The sequence below is a fragment of the Strongylocentrotus purpuratus genome, unplaced genomic scaffold (assembly GCF_000002235.5).
Source record: "Strongylocentrotus purpuratus isolate Spur 01 unplaced genomic scaffold, Spur_5.0 spur5_scaffold_20, whole genome shotgun sequence".
Lineage (NCBI taxonomy): Eukaryota > Metazoa > Echinodermata > Echinoidea > Camarodonta > Strongylocentrotidae > Strongylocentrotus > Strongylocentrotus purpuratus.
In genome coordinates, this window is record NW_022145606.1 from 39,266,033 (window position 1) to 39,286,492 (window position 20,460).

The following is a 20,460-nucleotide window of genomic DNA, read 5'->3' on the forward strand; positions in this document are numbered from 1 at the left end:
CGGCCAGAAGTTGGAGTGGAACACGGTCAAGTTGACCGGTGGTGGTCTGGGCAATCTGCAACAAACTTTCTCTCATTCTCACCTCTGGGTTCGGTCAAAGCGGAGAGGAAGGAAACACATCTGTCGTCACGTTAGCCACACGTAGCTTTTGCACTTTTCTCTCCCCCTCTCCTAAGACTTGGACTTTAACGTTGGCCGTTGAACAGTTGGTCAGCTATTTTTGGTTTTGATTGCCGCTTGATGGACTTGTCCTTGACTAAAGGCATTTCTCAAGGTTCCCCCATGTTGTATTGTTTTCCTCTTGGTGACTTGATTTGAAGTTCTTTTTATAAGTTGGACATAACGGTCAGTATCAGGCAATCTTGATAAATGATTTAAGTTCACCCCCAAGCAACGTGACCTACTTGGACGTGATATAGATCTGCATAAGAGCATGTTTCTGATTTTGCTGTAGAGCACGTTGTACTGACTCCTGGTGGGCTTTTCACAAAATTTGTCATCAGTGACAAATGACAGTTGTTGTTATAAGCTACTGAAATCCTTGCTTGTGATTGGTTATCAGCAGATTTGTCGCTGATATTTGTCATTTGTCATTGAAAAAGGGCTTTGTGCAAAGGGTCCCTAGAAGACCAAAGAACTTTGGATATCATAGTTATACAAGCTGATCATGCATTTAAATTGGAATTCATGAGAATTTCCCCCCATTGAAACGTGGTAACTGTTGTACAAGGAGATCTCGTGGACTAACATGGACCTGTATCCTGCCAATGTTTGACCCGGGATCGCTTTCAAGGTGATGGATCAGGAGCCAAGTTGTGACAAAATTTTGGAACTGGAATAGTATCTATTTTTATATGACAGACCTGGTTCTGCAGTTTATTGAATGAATTATTGCTATACTCTGTACAATGGAATTATTTTATGTTCACCCGCAGCGAAACACTGTCCACCATCGTTGAGGACCTATGGTTTACCGTCCTATTCGAGGGACTTGTCTATGTTATATGGTAGACCCGAATCTACAGTTAAATGAACTATTACTTTGTTCACTACCCAGGAATATATTCATGTGCAGTGGATTCCCGTAAACGCTACATATATTGTGGTGGCCTTGACTATCTCGAGTAACATTACTATTTAAAAAATTCTCTTATTCTGGACCCTTTTTTTATTCGCACCTCGGACGCTTCTTTCCCCGTCAAGATGTTCTTGCGAAGCTGTAACCGTGAAATACTCCTTGACGACTGGATCGAAAACAGACTTAACCTAGCACTGGTAAATATATATTGGTTTAAGACTTTAAGTGTTCCATGTTTACTAACAGTAATATTTGATCAAGTTTAATCCTAGTGTTTTATATGTATCTTGTTATCAATTGTACGATTGCGTAATTTGTCAGTTGTAAATAATAGTTTTGATGTGACGTTTGAAAATTGAAATTTTAAATAATCAATCCATAGGGAGAGTGAGAAACAAGGAAAGTGAGAAGGTTTGATGTGACAAGGCAAGACAAAATGAAAATCATGTCTAGTTTGGGATAAAGCGAGAGGGAAAGATGTATGTAAGGGAGGGATCGAGAATTGGAGACATCAAGACCTACATATGATGAATATTGTAGCTCAGCTTTTTTGACAATTGCGATGAAATATGCTTAGACATTGGATTATATCTTATTGTTTCTCAAAACAGCTACCTGTCAGCACTTGCATTTTCCAAGTGCTATTTGTAGGCGTACATTGGAGGCACTGAACCTCAAATGTCATTAGGCCTGTCCTCATCAGCTCGAGATTGCCAAATAACCCACTAATTGAACTATCCCGATCGCAAATTATCCAGTTAATTTGCGTCTTCATCAGACCAAAGTTGCAATTAGCTGGATATTTAGTAGAAATAATCATCCCAAGATATCTTGGGCTAGTTTGCAAAATATCCTGCTATTTGTCTAGTGCGCCTTCACCAGCCTGAAGATTCGCACAATGCGCGAACGTTGAGCAAAATATTTCGATCTCCAGTTTCGAGTTTCGAGGTGATGAAGACGCGATTTGTAACTTGGGGATTATTTCCCAAATCAGAAATAGCGGGCTATTTGGCAATCACGAGCTGATGAAGACAGGCCTAACGTTAGATCAAGTATAAGAGGCCATCGCTTTCCAGACAAACGACCCTATAACAGCTTCAAAATACGTCAAAATGTATGTTTAAGTTCTCTAAGGGACCCATCTCCAACTTCCAAGCTGTCCAACAAAATGCATTATTCTGCAATTTCAGAATTTGCAGAGCATTTGTTTAACTCCATCAGTGCCATTCAGGCAGGAGTCTTACACAATCAATGGTATTTTGTAGGATTATGGTGAGGAAAGGGTTAACAGAAAAGAAAGCATCAGGCAGCTGATTTTCTAAAGCATTTACTATATCCTTTTCAGCTCCATTTAGGTAGGACTTTATAAAAAGTGATTGTTGTTTGCTAGCTAGGATGGTGATGAAGAGACGATTTATAGAACAAAAAGATTTGTTCTCTAGTTATGCAGAGCATTTGTTTAACTTTCTCTGGACCATCAGTTAGAACTTCAATGACGTACGTGACATTTGCGGTATAGGTGGTTAGAATAGAGTTAGAAAACGCATTATTCTGCAATATTCCAGAGCATTTATTTAACCCCATCAGCACCATTAATGCAGCGGTTTGTTGAAGTTAGGGGTATTTGTGGGCTTTGTGGTAAGGAAAGGGTTAATTAGGTTGACATCTCTAACTCCGCGTTCAGACTTCCAGATTTAACCACATGCAGCTATACAATAAGAAATTACTTTTTGCCCAGTCTGAACACGATGAGAAGAAACATGGTACAACGAAATGTACTTTTGAGCATCATTTCTAATAGAAATTCGATACAGAGAATGGTGGTCCTGCTCAAATCCGAACATCGTTTTTCATAAAAATTGTATAAATGGGCGGGGCTTAGCTTGAGCGCACTCGTGATTGGCCAGCGGTCATATATTTAAACAAATGCTCCGCAGAACTGGAGAACAAAGCTTTTTTTAATCCTCACTCTCTCTTTATCACTTTATCTCTTTAACCCCACAAATGCTTCTCATTTTAGAGAGACCAACCTGCATGGGGCTGAAAAGGAAGTTAGAAAAATATATCTGCTGGATGATACTTCTTTTTTTAAACTAGTTACATTTTAAATAGAGTTCTTGTCATGTGAACAGGGTATAGATGTGTAATTCCCATGCGAGATATTGCTCAGAGACTTCCACATGGTATCTGTATTGACATTTGATCTACGACATCTTAAAGGTGCCTCAGCAGAGCTGCAAAATAAGAGGCAAATACCGTTACGTGTTTCCGATGGAAAGTACTTTGATGTGTGATGGAAACAGAAGATGTATGTGCGCTCACATTGAGGTTGTATTTAGAGAAAGAGAGAGAAAGAGAGAGAGAGAGAGATAGAGAGAGAGAGAAAGAAAGAGAAAGAGAGAAAGAGAGATATAGAGAGAGATGGAAAATACTTAGATGTGTGAGGGGAATGGAAGATTTTATACAAACTGCTGATAAGAGTTTCTTGGTGTTCTATTAGTATTTGAGTAGAGAAAATGTATTGTCTTGGGAGAGCCTATTTTAGGTCATTGGAATATGAAATGGGAGAAGGAAGGATGGCGGTTGTACCTGAGTGTATGTGCGCTCACATTGAGGTTGTATTTTGAGAGAGCGAGAGAGAGGAGAGAGATAGAGAGAGAGAGGGGGAGGGAGGGAGAGAGAAAAAGAAAGAAAGAGACAGAGTGAAAGAGAGAGATAGAGAGAGAGAGAGAAAGAAAGAAAGAAAGATAGAGAGATAGAGAGAGAGAGAGAGAGAAAGAGAGAGAGAAAGAGAAAGAGACAGAGAAGGAGAGATATAGAGATAGACAGAGAGAGAGCAAGAGAAAGAGAGAGAGGGAGAGAGAAATGGTCACTAGTTATTTTTTTTTTCATGAGTTTGCTATATTGGGAATGAGAATTGAGCCATAATAATCTTGTAGTGTTTGATCTATGAAGTGTGTTTACACAGCCACTTTCCATTATGGTTGACTCTTATAAATAATGCAGTGAGTGGTGGTTCGGACGAATTCATGGCCATGCTCCCATCCCTAATTAACAGTTATAACCCACACAAACATGTAATCCTAACCAAAATAGGTTTGATGAGTGTTTATATATATATCTAGTATCTGCCCAATTTTGGCCTAACAATTAAATATATGTGAATTCTTTTACAGCTGAAATGTGAACAGAGCTGTAAATATAATCTGGTAGTGTTTGATTTACAGAGTGTGTTTACACAGCCACTTTCCCTCATGGTTGACTCTTATAATTTAGTAAGTGGTGGTTCGGACAAGATCATGGCCATGCTTCTACCCCCAAGCAAAGCGAGATAGGATAGCGAGGTCAAGTTGAGAAGTTTGAAGTCTGAAACGCAATGTAAGGCATGTACTCACTGTGGTACATGTAGTTAAGTTATGTGCTCACGGCTGTAGAGAAGGCCTACACTATACAGCCGTGGAGTTTGTATGGGATAAGAAGCAAGGAAGACGAGGGCATATACAGGCAGAGTTTGAGGGTTCGGGATAGAGAGAAAAAGAGAGAAGGAGAGAGAGAGAGATAGAGATAAAAAGAAAAAGAGAAAGAGAAAGAGAGAGACAGAGAGACAGAGAGAAAGTGAGAGACAGAAAGAAGAGGAGGGGAAGAAGGAGAGAGAGGGCGATGGAGAGAGATAAAACAGAAAGATGGGGGCAATACAATGCTGATATGATTGTACTGTGGGAGAATTAGATCGAGTGACCAACCATTTTCAGAAAAAATGATTTGGGAAAGTGACTAAAAATAGATAATGTAAGATGTTGTCCCGAAGAGAGAGAGAGAGAGAGAGAGAGAGAGAGAGAGGGGGAGGGAGAGTGAACGATAGGAAGATGGGGGATTACAATGCTGATATGATTGAACTGTGGGAGAATTAAATCGAGTGACCAACCATTTTCAGAAAAATTGATCTGGGAAAGTGACTAAAAATAGATATTGTAAGATGTTGTCCCGAAAGAGAGAGAGAGAGAGAGAGAGAGAGAGGGAGGGAGAGAGGGAGAAAAAGAGAAAGAGAGAGAGAGAGAGAGAGAGAGGGAGAGAGAGGGAGAAAAAGAGAAAGAGAGAGAGAGAGAGAGGGAGGGTGATGGAGAGTGAACGACAGAAAGATGGGGGATTACAATGCTGATATCATTGAACTGTGGGAGAATTAAATCGAGTGATTAACCATTTTCAGAAAAATTGATCTGGGAAAGTGACTAAAAATAGATATTGTAAGATAGTGTGTGTGAAAGAGAGAGAGAGAGAGGGAGGGAGAGAGAACGAGATAGATAGACAGACAGACAGACAGACAGACAGACAAGGACATAGACAGACAGAAAGAGTGTGAATCTGCATGGATAATAGAAAGTAGGAGATTAAAAAAATGTATACATTTATACAGTGCAATGTAAATGTGCACACAAGTACAAATATACATGTAGATAGCAATACACATCAGTGACTTCATATCTAAGTTGGATCACTGTTGCTAGCAACATCATGGATTGTATGTGGGAGAATGCAGTTAACTGTATTCCCAACAAATGTGCTTTATTACTCAGCTAACCAGTTTAGATTTTTAAACAATTTCATATTTGTCATTCTTAATGTTCAGTCTGTCGGTCTTGTTTTGTGTGAGTGGGGGTATTTAAATACATTTGCCGCTCCATACCCAGGACAGAAATGGGGACCTGGTAGTTTGACCAAAGCCTTTGTGTTGGTAATTGCCATATGCCCTAACTTTGACCATATGATAGGAATATTCCCCAGGGAGTGGAAATGGTGCACATTGTGCGTATATGAATCCGATGATTTGGTTAATATTATCTGGAAAGCGATTAGAGAGGGTATTTGTATTAAGCACTACATGAATCCAGATATCATTATTGAATTGTTAATTGATTTTACAAGTCTGCTTAATGTACACTGTGTATCCCAGCCTTCGTACACGTATATTATATTCTATTCGGTTAAGGGGGTACTTAACACATGTACAATACATAACTGGGTTCTTCATCACATCATCGACATAAGGGCCGTGGATCAATACTTACTCATTAGAACAGATAATTCATGAGGATGGAGTCCGCTACTCTCTATGTGGGCTTATTAAGTATCTCAAGCATACCTCTTGTCACAGGAAGGTCAATCAGGAATAGAGGATCGTTGGTAGATTTAGGAGCAGGAGAGATACTTTGGGGTATCCCCTAAACTGAAGGTTAACTTTAAGAAACAATGAAATATAATTTACGACCTTTCCATCCTGTTTATGTTAGTGTTGAAGAATTTCATCAAAACATTGTCCACTGAAAAGGTTGACTTTTCAGATGCCCTTATATTATAATATGACATGAAAAAGCAATGGTGTGTATACCACACTCTCATGCCCCATGTTTGTGTAGTCCCATTTACTCATTTCTGCTCAAGCTCATGTGTCTTTCAGCAAGACTTCAATGAAACCTCTCAGTATACACCAATACTTATGTGCCACATTATTAATTTTTCCATTCGCTTTTTGTCAGTTTCTTTCACAATTCAGTCACATGACCAGAACTCAACTTTATTAAAATATATCTATCATGTACTCTATCTTCTCAAATGTTCTTTTACAACTTACAAGGATGGACTGGGAAGAGAACAGTTTAAAATTTAATTTAAACAGATTTTTGTTGTGTGTGTGTGGATTTGGTATCACTTTATTGTCAATCTTCAATAAAGAAACATAGTTTTAACATAAAAGAATTGCACAGTCACAGACTCATAGTACTAGTCCAGGTAATGGCTCATAACTGCCAAAGCAGGACATGAAACCTGAAAAAAACAATCAAACCTAATTTGTTTTACTGTCGAAAGTGTACACACAGTTCTTTTGAAATTAAATAAGTGGTATCAATTTCCAGTATCTGCTATTACTGGCAAATTCATTAAAGATAAAGTTGAGTTCTGGTCATGTTATTGCATTGTGAAAAAAACATTGTGGAATCGATCAATAAAGGTTGATGAACTAGCATACGAGTATTGGTGTGTACTGCAAGGTTCTGGAATCATCAAAAGGATAAGTAATTTCGCCCAGTCTTGGTAAAGTTACAAGCACTGTAATAACATGTATATGGGATTACACAAACATGTGGCATAAAAATCCGTCCAGATTTTTATGGTCTTACATGCCATATCTAGAATATTAAGGCATTTTAAGAGCCATACTTTTCAGGGAACATTTTTTATCTGATGTTCTTCCACATTTGCATAATACAAAGATAACGCTCACAAATTATTGTTCACCTCTTCCCAGAACTGAACCTTCTCTTTAACCAATAGACTAGACTTCTGCAATGCAAATTAGTGGCTACACATAGTTGAGAATTTGATGAGCTTCCATTGTATAGGGCTTCTATTAAAAAATTTAATTACATGTGACGGCTATCCGTGCAGAAGAGTTTGCAGACATAAATTATGCAGTGGGCTGAAGATAATTGATCTCTAATCAATTGTAGCATAAGTGAGAGAAGGCTTAAGCCATTGACTCCTGGGTTCTCTAATTACCATAGGCTTACTACAGATCACTTGTTTGATGCAGGCAATGTATTAAGCAATTGATTACCAAAGTCTCTAATTCCCATAGGCTTAATGTAGAGATCACTCGTTCCATGTAGGCAATGAGTTAATCAGTTGGCTACTGGAGTCTCTAATTGCAATAGGCTTAATACAAGGATCACTTGTTTGATGTAGGCAACATGTTAACTCATTGACTACTGAAGTCTCTAATTCCCATTGGTTTAATACAGGGATCATCCATTTAATGTAGGCAATGTATTAATCAGTTGACTATTGAATTATCTCATTCCCAACGTCGCAATAAAGGGATCGCACAGTTCTCGTAGGTAATACGTTAAATGAGAAATTAGAGAAAATGTTGTGCATTAGGAAAATACATAATTGAAAATGGAGTTCATTGTAAGGAGGACCCTTTTCCTCCCTCCCCTGAAAAAAAAGGAACAGAATATAAATGTCTTGTTACAGGATAAAACAAATGAAAGTTCACAGTACTAAAGTTTCTTTCTATATACCATATTTTAGAAACCATTGTTTCAATAAATCATGTTTGTAACTTTGTATGAATTCCCACATTATATTTGCATCATGCAGTATTTACCGGGATAATGCTATCAATTATCTCCATGATAACAGGCCCCATTTATAGATTATCTTGCAAACAGAATCGAATCTTCTCAGTCAGTGCAAGGACAATGCACGTATTTATAATTTTAATTTGCTTTGCCAGCTACTGTAAGGGATATTTCACGAGGTAGTGTGACCAAGGTAATATACTGTAAGACATGGAAATTTGATATTGAATCTTGATATGGATTTGTGTGAGCGATTTGTGTTAATGTAGACATAGAAACAGTTTGCACAATGTGGCTGATATGAACGGTTACTTATAGTGAAGTGTTATTGACTTTGACATATGAATAGTGCGGCCTTTCAGCCCACACTGCATGCCTAACCTCATTTATGCCACAACGATTACATTTAAGTCATTATATGCCACAACGATTACATTTAACTCATTGTATATGCCACAGAAATAATCTCGCTGTACCATTGTAGTTTAATATCATAGGATAGATATATACCAAGGGCTCCAAGATTATTTTACTGTTTCCAGGGCTAGATTAGCCTATATATATATATTGGTGTTCGAAAGGGGTTGTCATGGAACTATGCAAATTCTTTTTCAGGAATTAGGGGTCCGGTTCTGGTTTCATGTTCCGGGCACCTGTAAGTGTCAAGCCCAGGGCCCCATTTCACAAAACTTGTCATCAGTGACAAATGACAGTATTTGTTATAAGCTACTGAAATCCTTGCTTCTGATTGGTTATCAGCAGATTTGTCACTGATTTTTGTAATTTTCATTGATAAAAGGCTTTGCGAAACAGGTCCCTCTTTTAAGTTTCAAACGAGAGTCTGGGTCTGCAGACTAGCTCATAACAAAGAACAGGGACCTGTTTCACGAAGCCTTTTTTTCAATGACAAATAGCAAAAACCAGTGACAAATCAGCTGATAACCAATCAGAAGCAAGGAATTCACTAGCTTATAACAAAAACTGTCATTTGTCATGCACTGATGACATGTTTTGTGAAATGGGGCCCAGGTTCAAGAGGAGACCATACACGTGTCTGACACTGAAACAGCCTGAAAAGAGAGATATTATAATAGTTCATAGAATAATCTATTTGAAGGATAACAGACCTATGGACTTGAATCATGTACTTTGTTTACCAGGTTCCACTTCATACTCTTCAATCAGCAAACATTTTCCTGGAAGTAACTTGAAATTGATGAGCTTGATTTGACTATCTAAAAGCAGTTAAGAGTTGAACTTTAAAGCGTATCTGCCATAGTTTACAGGAGGGATTAGACTGCCCTGCAAGGTCACTGGACAGGTGATTATCTCATCAACTCAGCTCTCAGTTAACATAATAAAACGAGGATCGTGGGGGACCAATGGTCACCGATTAGGCATGGTTTGTTATATAGAGGGCGCAAGTAGCTACAAGTAGTGCAGTGGGCCTTTAATACATTGTAGTTCTGTTTACACAGAGCTATTTATGTATATACGTTCATCATACACTATGGCAATTAATTCCTTAACCTTTGAATAGACATGTATAGACTGTTTTGTTTGTTGCAGTGATATTGTAGTGCCTTGAGTGACATTTGTGTCAGAAAATTGCGCTTTAAAACCCATTATTTTGTTTTATCAGTAGCAGTATTATTGTGTGAAAATAATACAATTAAGCTATGAGAGGTTTAAACAAAAGTGGTAAATGAATGGCAGTAATGGACACTGGCTAACTTTTGGAAGAATTTCGCGAATGAAGTTATCCAGAAAATATATTGGATACATGTACTGTAGGATAGCTTGACTCCAGTGGTGATAGTGTACAAGGCCTGTGATTTCCCCAAGGATGTGTGCTGTCACCTAGGCTACTTTCACATTCAATACCTTCATGGTGATAGAGAATGATATTCCTGCATGGATGAAGGTACGTCTCTTGTGACGTCTAAATATATGTATGTCATCTGGAGGGTGTTTCACAAAGATGCTAAGTTGAACTTATCTCTGAGTTGGACTTAACAATTATGGAAAGCCGTTAGCATCTATGAAAATATTTTGTAAAAATTATTTTAAAAGGCATAGAATGTTGATTCAAATCATTCATATTTTCTATTATCAAGGAGATTTCATGTTCTTGATGTGCAATTTATAAAAAGTCTAAAACACTTGATTTTTTGCTTTTAAATATATTCTAAGTAAAGGCTACCCAGGACTCTCCATAATTTGTTAGTCCAACTTAGAGTTAAGTTCGACGTGGGATCTTTGTGGAACACCCCCCTGGTTCTATTTCAAATGCTCCTTCATAGTTACAATAAACAGAGAGTGCACAATTAACCCATTGCTTACAGGTACCAGGTGGGCCCTATGTAAAGCCAATGGGAAGGCAAGAATTCAGTATGCAACAGGTTAACATTTTCATAAGGATAAAGTTCAAGAGGCGGACTGTCTTCAATGATCTTTGCTGGGAACGTTTTAATACATGCGCATATATTATTATGTACTCAATTATTTCACATGAATACTTCTGACAGCCTAACAATAGATTCCCGCCGAAAGCGAACCCTATGATGAATAGAATGAATCGAGGGCACTTGAATAAGCATCAGTATTTACACTGTTTCTGTAACTATGTCTATATAAGCGTTGTGAACATATTTACACAGTCTGTGAATTTATGGAAGGAAATGAGAAGAATAATTGTGGATTGATTGTTGGTATCATGAGGTAAAGTGTAAAGTTCAGTCTCATAAATGTCAGAGGTTTTTTTATTTCATTGATATTTCAGCAGTTATAGAGGAACAGAGATATTATGACAAAGACATACTTGTAAAGAGAACATAATGAAAAGAGCCTTGGACTTGACCTGAATAATGGTCCATGCAGGTGGCGTAAAAAGATACAAATCATTAAAATTCAACATAATATACAGATTAGGTAGCCAACTTAGCCAAGTAATGTGATAAATGAATAATATAAAGTATTGAAAACTAGTAAATACATGTATTCAGTTCTTCTTTTTCTTCTTCAGACACTGATAACACGTAGGGCCGTGCATCTCAGATTTAACATTGTTCAACAATGCCTTTAATGATTATAACAAAAATGTTTAGATAAGTGACCTTTTAAAGTCCTTGATATGTTGTTTGTTTAACGTCCTTGTACTTTATAAAGGATCCAAAAATAGATGTTTAATCAATTTAAATTGCGGCACCCTGGTTGAAAAATGATGCTCTTCTCTAATGCCTAAAAGGCTAAAGTAAAACCTGTACCACACACATACCCTAACCCTAACCTGAAGTCCAGTTTACCTGCGGCAATCCTAACATCCTAATGTTTAACCTATATCTTTGTTGACATCAAGCCTCAGGCAAATGTCATCGTAGCTGAAATAAATGAACTGCCACATGAAAAGCAGACGTAATATGTTCCTTTACGTAGATTCTACCTAATACCCTCGCAGACATTGTAGGACAAAATATTATCGTTATCCTTTTAAGTAGAAGTGGTAGCTAATGAGGTGAACTCCAAAGCAATTTGATTCCTGAATTATTCTTCCCTTTCCAAGATCAATTTACTTTCTGTGATCAATTTACTCGATATATGTAGAAATATCTCTCAAGGGGGAGCCTGCAGTGAAATGGAATAATAATGACTATCCATTATGTACTGGTCATGTACAGGGTGTATGAAGAAAAAAACCAAACAGTTATTCCTCTCTCGGAAGGATTTGTTATGATTGGTTCGATGGCATATGAATTTATTTGGTGTGGTAATGTGTGGTACAGTGTGTGTCAGCAAAATAGAACAAAGCTCAACTTTGATCATTTGTATATCTTCTTTCCAATGAAATGCCTCTCTCGGAAGGAGATAGATAGATTATGAAGTTGGTTCTGATTGGCTCGATGGATTATAACCGTATTTGTTGTATTACTGTGTGTGTATGGTACAGTGTGTGTCAGCAAAACAGAGCAAAGCTCAACTTTAATCATTTATATGTCTTCTTTCCAATGAAATGCCTCTTTTGGAAGGAGATCGTTATTAAAGTTAGTTAATTACATGACTAAATGGAATAGTAATGAATATATCATGCAGGTACTATACTGGAGGGGTAAAGTTTCAGCAAAACAGAAACTCAACTATGATAATATATTATACAAAGTGTTCAAATATATATACAACACATATAGGGATCCAATGTTTGGTAGTAGTATCCCCTATTCAGGCTGCATAAGTAACACTTCTTGTATTGCTGTGTTACCTGAGCAAGAGAGAGAGAGGTATCCATCTATACACCTATGTAATGGATGTATGTTATTGACTGTGCATCCATTGGCATACATGCATTATACACAGATAGAGCATACACGTCCTCTCTTTGACTGTGAGGAATCGTTGTCAGTCGGGATGGATGAAGAATTTAAGATGGCACGCATAGCCTTATTATCCAATACCTTCTTAGCTGCGTGCTGATGGACAAAACCATTAGGACGGGGATGCCGGATCGTGCGCGGTGGAACTTTGTCGAGTTAAAGAGAAGGATGAGTTTGTGGAAAGATGAAAGATGAGTTCTGAGCTTTCGTTGTACTTAAAGAAAAACTAGAGTTCTGGTAAAAAAGAAAATGAATTATCACAGAATTAACAAAATGAATGTTCAACATTACAAATAAATGTCATGTGCCAAACAATTTTGGAAGGAAATGTATACTGGCTGAGTAATGGGCATAAAAAGATAAAGAAATCAAGGTATAGTAGCCCTGACACCATTTGTGTAGTCCCATATACATCTTGGTGTGTACAGTGCTGGTTACCTGACCAAGACTGGGCCAAATTTCTTATCATTTTGATGATTCCAGAACCTTGCACTACACACCAAAACTTATTTGCTACATGATCAACTTTTTCTGATTGATTCCACACCGTTTCTTTCACAATGCAATCCAATGACAAGAACTCAACTTTATCTTTAAAGGTAAAGACCAGTATTGGAAACGCCCCAATTTCAAAAAAATGAAAGGGAAGCTCTCATTACCAATCATGTGAAAGAATATGTTTTGACTAATACATGATGATAACAAATTTGCCGGGGAAACCGCCTACTAATTCATATATTTGGTAAATTTGTTTCTCTCATGGTCTGTGAGAGGTATAGGGTAGTCCCATATACATCTTTCTGTGTATAGTGCTTGTAACTTTACGAAGAATGGGCCAAATTTCTTATCATTTTGATGATTCCAGAACCGTGCAGATGCTAGATGCTAGATGATCAAGCTTTTCTGATCGATTCCACAACGTTTCTTTCACAATGCAATCGCATGACCATAACTAGTCTTTATCTTTAAAGAGAAGAATGAGTATGTGGAAAGATGAGTTCTAAGCTTTTTCTTTGAACATCATTTGGAGGAATATCTTTATAGATATGTCCCCTGCAAAAAAAAAGAGATTGCTCTTCAAATGGCCTCATATTTTAATTATGAAGAAAAATAGCTGAAAGGTTCGGACCAAATTCTCATGTCACTATCGCCACATGTGTAGGACAGCTAAATGTATTATCCCCTGGAGTGCTACTCTCAAAATGATCTTTTTTGTTAGTAGCACAATATGAATTTTCATCATAAATCAAAAGTATGACAAATTCATTGGTTAATGTCTGCACCAAGGTGGTTGCGTTCATGTAAGATTAAAAGGTGTGTTTGCACAGGCATAAACGATAAGTGCTTATTCCGACTTTTTCATGCTATCGCAGCTTGCTAGTAGCACCATTTCTCCCCAACATGAAGTATACATGGTTTTCAGAATATGGTACCTGGGGGGTGTTTCACAAAGATCCTAAGTCGAACTTAACTCTAAGTTGGATTTTAATATTATGGAGAGCCATTTGTAGCCTCAAAATGAAATATATTCAATAACAGAAATTCAAGTATTTTAGACTTTTTATAAATTCCACATCAAGAACTTGATGATAGAAAATATGAACGATTGAAACAACATTTTATGCCTTTCAAAATAACTTTTACAAAATATTTCAAAGATGCTACAGCTTTCCATAATTATTAAGTTCAACTTAGGATCTTTGTGAAACACCCCCCTGGTGTATTACATTTGATGCTGCTTTCTTGTTTTGCCTACATGAACTAGATGAAAGAGTTTTCCTGTAATATTCTCTAAACAGGGGGCCCTCTTTCATAAAACTTATTATCAATAACAGATGCTAAATTTCTATGACAAACTTGCTCTCAGCCAATTAGATGCTGCGGTTTCAGTAGCTTATAACAGTTATTGTAACTTGTTATTGATAACAAGTTTTGTGAAACAGGGTCCTGTACATAGTAATCTCTGAACAGATTGTGATATTTTCTTGATCCCTGGGTTCAACACCTTATTGATGAAAGGGGTCATTCACACCTCAAGCAAAAACCATTGGTTTAATCACATTGCAGAGTTGTGTCAGATGTTGCCAGGCAACTACACATAAACACATACAAAACTTGAATGGAAATACCTATCTCTGGAATCTGGATTGTGTATTTTTTAAACAATGATCGAAAGTCCACCAGTTTTGGCAGTCACATGTAAATTATGGATTTGTAATGTTTTTTTTTCTTCAAGTAGTGTAAATAGTAGTTTAAGTAAAACAAGAGAAAGATGTTGGTCCAAATTGGTTTTTCTGCGATATGAATGGGCCCAGAGATTGTTTTTGAAACTGAGCCAAGGCCATTGACTAGCAGGAGGAGTGGTATAGGGATAGAAAATATTTCTTAGCAACCCGTACAAAGGTCTGGTTCACATGTAACATGTAAATCCTATTTGTATTCAGATATGGTGCAGAAACTGCCACAAATGTCACATTCTCAAGAAACCGAAATTGGGGCGAATTATTTTGTTTGCATGAAATTACAAAGCTTGGTATTAAAGAGAAGGTTGAGTTCTGGGAAGAGGTGAAAAATAATTTGTGAGCATTACTCATTCTTATTATGCAAGTGTGGAAGAACATCAGTTAAGACATGTTCCCTGAAAAGCATGGCTCTTCAAATGCCTTCATATTCTAAATATGCATGTAACATCGTAAAAATCGAGGGGGGGGGGCCGGCTTTTTACGCCACGTGTTCGTGTAGTCCCATATACATCTTTCTGTGCAAGTGTTTGTAACTTTACCAAGACTTGGCCAAATTTCTTATCATTTTGATGATTCCAGAACCTTGCAATACACACATGCTAGATGATCAACCTTTTCTGGTCGGTTCCACACCGCTACTTTCACAATGCAATCGCATGATCAGAACTCAACTTCATCTTTAAGGTTGTACAACATTTTGTTTGTTAACTGTATGTGTTAAAGGTAATACAAAGTTTTGGTATGGGTTCATGAATTTGGTTCAAATGAACATATTAGAAGCATATGTGATCCCACAATATTCAGTGATCGTTGTCGCGGTTGAAATCGAGTCGAAAATTATTTAATTGTAAATAATAAACTTTTTCTGTTGTATAGCTCCCTCTCAAGGTCAAGATATCAATTAAGCTATGAAACAATGGTTCTTGACTGAAATCGACCAATTAGCTATTCCCGTTTTGAAATTATATATCAAAACTACATATTCTGAGATTTTCATGGTCGCAGCTACTGTTGTACGGCCGTAGGCGCTATTCGAAATTTATCAAAATTTACCGGGAGCACCGGTAAATTTTTATATTACATTTTTCTCGAAAGCAGAAGACTTTTTAGGGGCTAAATTTTCTAGTGCTTATAATACATCCGCAGGGGCATCCAAATATATCAAAATTGTAAAGAATCACCATCCACCCAATTTTGAAAATTTCCCAAAACTTTGTATTACCTTTAAGTGCCGGCTGCACCTGCTGCCAATGCATTTATAAGATGGAGAACAGTGGAGCACATGGTTTCATGTTAAATTCTTGTGGCACATTTTCTGGTTACCATGGTTACCTGCCTCTTACCTACCGTCAGTTATTTTGTCTCTACCGCTTGATGAAGTACATTCCAGTTTGGAAGCGCAATCATAACAAGAAGGAAGACAAAAGTTGATTTAAAACTTTAGGAGGAACAAGAGCAAAGGAATGGATTTTGAATCCCTTCCAAACACTGGGCCAGAGCAGGAAATCCTGTCCAACACCATTGATGTTCCACTATGATTACATGAAGGATTAGAAGTAAAATGGCTATGTTTTTTGTTATTAAAGATAAAGATCAGTTCTAGTCATGCGATTGCATTGTGAAAGAAACGTTGTGGAATCGATCAGGAAAGGTTGATCATCTAGCAAAATAAGTATTGGTGTGTACTGCAAGGTTCTGGAATTATCAAAATGATAAGAAATATGGCCCAGTCTTGGTAAAGTTACAATCACTGTACACAGAAAGATGTATATGGGACTACGCGACCCGTCTGGACACTCGCGTGATATCTATCAGGTCCAAATAGATATACTAATTTACCAAATATATCAATTAGTAGGCGGCTTCTCGGCGAAATTTGTATCATCACGTATTAGTCAAAACATATTCTTTCACATGATTAGTAATAAGAGCTTCCACTTCATTTTTTGAGAGGGGGTCGTTTCCAAAACTGGCCTTAACCTTTAACTAGAATCACTGTTACAACTGTTTCCTTGAAGGGTGCATGTACCCAAAGTTGAATATGACAATGAGACAAAGACTTTTAAAAGCTGTGAAATTTGACTCTTGAGAGTTACTTTAGGATAATTGTTCTGAATCCTCGTGTCACAGAAGGGGTTGATTTTCTTCACATGTAATAAACTGGGACAGATGTTACTATGGGAACAACATGACACTCTTCAATGATGTCACAATGGGAGGTGAAAGTGAAATAAAGCACATCTTCAACTCTCTTAGTCTTAGGAACAGACCCCATGATAATGGATCTTTAAAGGGATCCTGTAACTTTGCCTCAGATTCTGAAACAATATCCTGGATTTAGCTCATACTGCAATCACAATTATAAACCGTTAGGTCAGTCAGAAAACCAATGACTTTTACAAGCCGATCGCCTGTCTGATTATCAAGATATTTATGATTGGAAATCCAAATTTCATTTTTTGTTTTCCTTTTTATAACACTGCAGTCTATTGGGAAAAATGAGTAAGGTAAAACCGGTCACTCAAAGATTTTTACTTTTTTGAGGCACTTCATGATCATTTTGAAGTGCAATTTTTTTAGGGCCTCAATATTATACCATATCACAGACACTGATAACATATAGGGCCATGCATCTCAGATTTAATATTGTTAAACGATGCCTTTAATAAATAACAACTATTAGAAACAACTGAGACAGCATTGCAATGTATCAGGAAAAAAGATTACTTGTTATGTACACCACAAGGGAACAAAGAGTGAATTTTAATAGGCAAATTCAAGCTCATAAACTCTTGATGCGATACATGTATTTTTTAATGATGAGTGGGATAGGGAAGTTCGGGGATGGCACATTTACTTCGTAATTGACTTTCTTGCATCAACGCAAAGAATATTTGCACATGTTATGTTAATTATGTGTACATGTACACATATTTTAAATGCATATAAGCAATTTGACTATATTTTGAAGCATTTCTTCCCCTTTCCTATGAAGCTTCCTCTTGAAGATATATAATTTCCTTCCTTCTTTTATTTGCATTCCTGTTTATTATTTTATTTGTTATATTTATTATTTATCTTCCTGCACCTCTACCTTTTCTCTTTTATTTGTTATTATACTACTTGTGGATACACTCTAAAAGGCTACATTGAATGTAGAAGATAATAGAATAATTTGCTGAGGCAAAAAAATCAGAACAGATCAAAAAAGCAAAACAAAAACAAAATGAAACAAATTTAGAGTCAATATGTAGCCTTGTATTGCTTGCTTGTTAGGTACCTTGTTTCTACCAGACATTGGCAATCAAGTCTTGGATTATTCCACAATAACAAAATTAAAAATATCTTTTTCATTTAAATTCCCTTTAGGGTCTGCATTCCAAGACTAGGTCCATCTGCCCTATATTTTTAAAGCTAGTGAGAGTGATATCTGGGCAGTGGATCTATAACAAAACACAACCTCAAATTGGTTTCCCCTTCTATAAATGTCATTAGTTGTAATTCACCCAAAATGAGATTTCACTTCTCGGATATTGAAGGTCTGTTTTTCCTTCTCCACTTGGATGCAGCTGGCGTGAGTCTTGGAGATACAAATTACTTTCTATTTTCAATGTGTACTTTTGTCTGTACAGGCTTCTAGTGCTTCTGAGTTGTGTCTTCATAGTTCAAATCACTATGAACATGACGGACAAAGAAAGAGGACAAAATATATAGTTCCTCATTCTACCCTCAACAATGGCTGTGGTAGACAAAGGAACATCCCTTCACTGCTATTATGTAAAAATGTGTAGAACAGGTGAATATGCATGTGACACCTGTTCTAAAGATTTTTATGCCTCCGCCACCGAAGGTGGTGCCGGAGGCATCATGTTTTCGGGTTGTCCGTCCGTACGTCCGTCCGTCCGTACGTCCGTCCCGTTTGACCGTTATCACAATATCTCAAGAACCATTTAAGATTTAAACTTAAGACTCGGGAATAGTATTTATCACCATAGGAAGACGATCTGATTAGATTTTGGAGTATGTAGGTCAAAGGTCACAGGTCACAGAGGTCAACTTATGAAATTCCTTGTATTGAGTTTGTTAGCGCGATATCTCAAGAACCATTTGAGATTTAAACTTCAAACTTAAGGATAGTATGTATCACCATAGGAAGACGATCTGATTAGATTTTGGAGCACGTATGTCAAAGGTCAAGGGTCACAGAGGTCAACTTATGAAATTCCATACATTGAGATTGTTATCATGATATCTCAAGAACCACTGGAGATTTAAACTTCAAACTTAGTGATAGTGTGTATCACTATAGGAAAACAATCTGATTACATTTTGGAGCACGTAGGTCAAAGGTCAAGGGTCATAGAGGTCAACTTATGAAATTCCATACATTGAGATTGTTATCATGATATCTCAAGAACCACTGGAGATGTAAAAACTTCAAACTTAAGGATAGTATGTATCACCATAGGAAGACGATCTGAGTAGATTTTGGAGCACGTAGGTCAAAGGTCAAGGGTCACAGAGGTCAACTTATGAAATTCCATACATTGAGATTGTTATCATAATATCTCAAGAACCACTGGAGATTTAAACTTCAAACTTAATGATAGTGTGTATCACCATAGGAAGACAATCTGATTAGATTTTGGAGCACGTAGGTCAAAGGTCAAGGGTCACAGAGGTCAACTTATGAAATTCCATACATTGAGATTGTTATCATGATATCTCAAGAACCACTGGAGATTTAAACTCCAAACTTGTTTAAATTGCTCTATGGCGGAGGCATCATTTTCGACTGCGCGCAGTCAAAATTCCATCTAGTTACATAATGGCAGTGAAGGGATGTTCCTTTGTCTACCACAGCAATTGTTGAGGGTAGAATGAGGAACTGTATATTTTGTCCTCTTTCTTTCTTTGTCCGTCATGTTCATAGTGAATGTCTTACACAGTGTTTTGTGTTATAGGCCTAAATGCATAAAAGCTTTTAAACTTGTATCAAATAGAGTGTAGTCTATGGATAGTCTTAATTGACAAAATAGTCAAACCTGTCTATAACAACCGTTCAAGGGAAACACAAAATGTGGCCTTTGTAGAAAGGTGATCTTTGTAGACAGGTTCCTTTGGTACATGATTCAATGAGAAACATTTTTCAAGGGAAACAATAAATGTTGCTTTTGTAGACAGGTGGTCTTTGTAGACAGGTGGTCACTAAAGCAGGTTTGACTGTATTACAGCTGGCAGCTGTAACTACTTATTAAATCTAAATCTGTACTTACATAATTTGTATATACATTGACTTTTTGTGTATGTAGAGTAGTACTTGTATGTCCCTCTTAAATAGGCCTAAGACTAGTTTCAGGACTGCTTTATCCACTAATTAACTTGGATCCCTCTGATTAATGTAATAAACACGACCCTCTCCTTTTAAAGCTTATCTGACGTAGTTTACAGGAGGGATTAGACTGCCCTGCAAGGTCACTGGACAGGTGGTTATCTCATCAACTCAGCTCTCAGTTAACATAAGAAAAAGAGGAACATGGGGGACCAATGGTCACCGATTAGGCATTGTTTGTTATATAGAGGGCGCAAGTAGCTCCAAGTAGTGCAGTGGGCCTTTAAAATGTACCAGTACT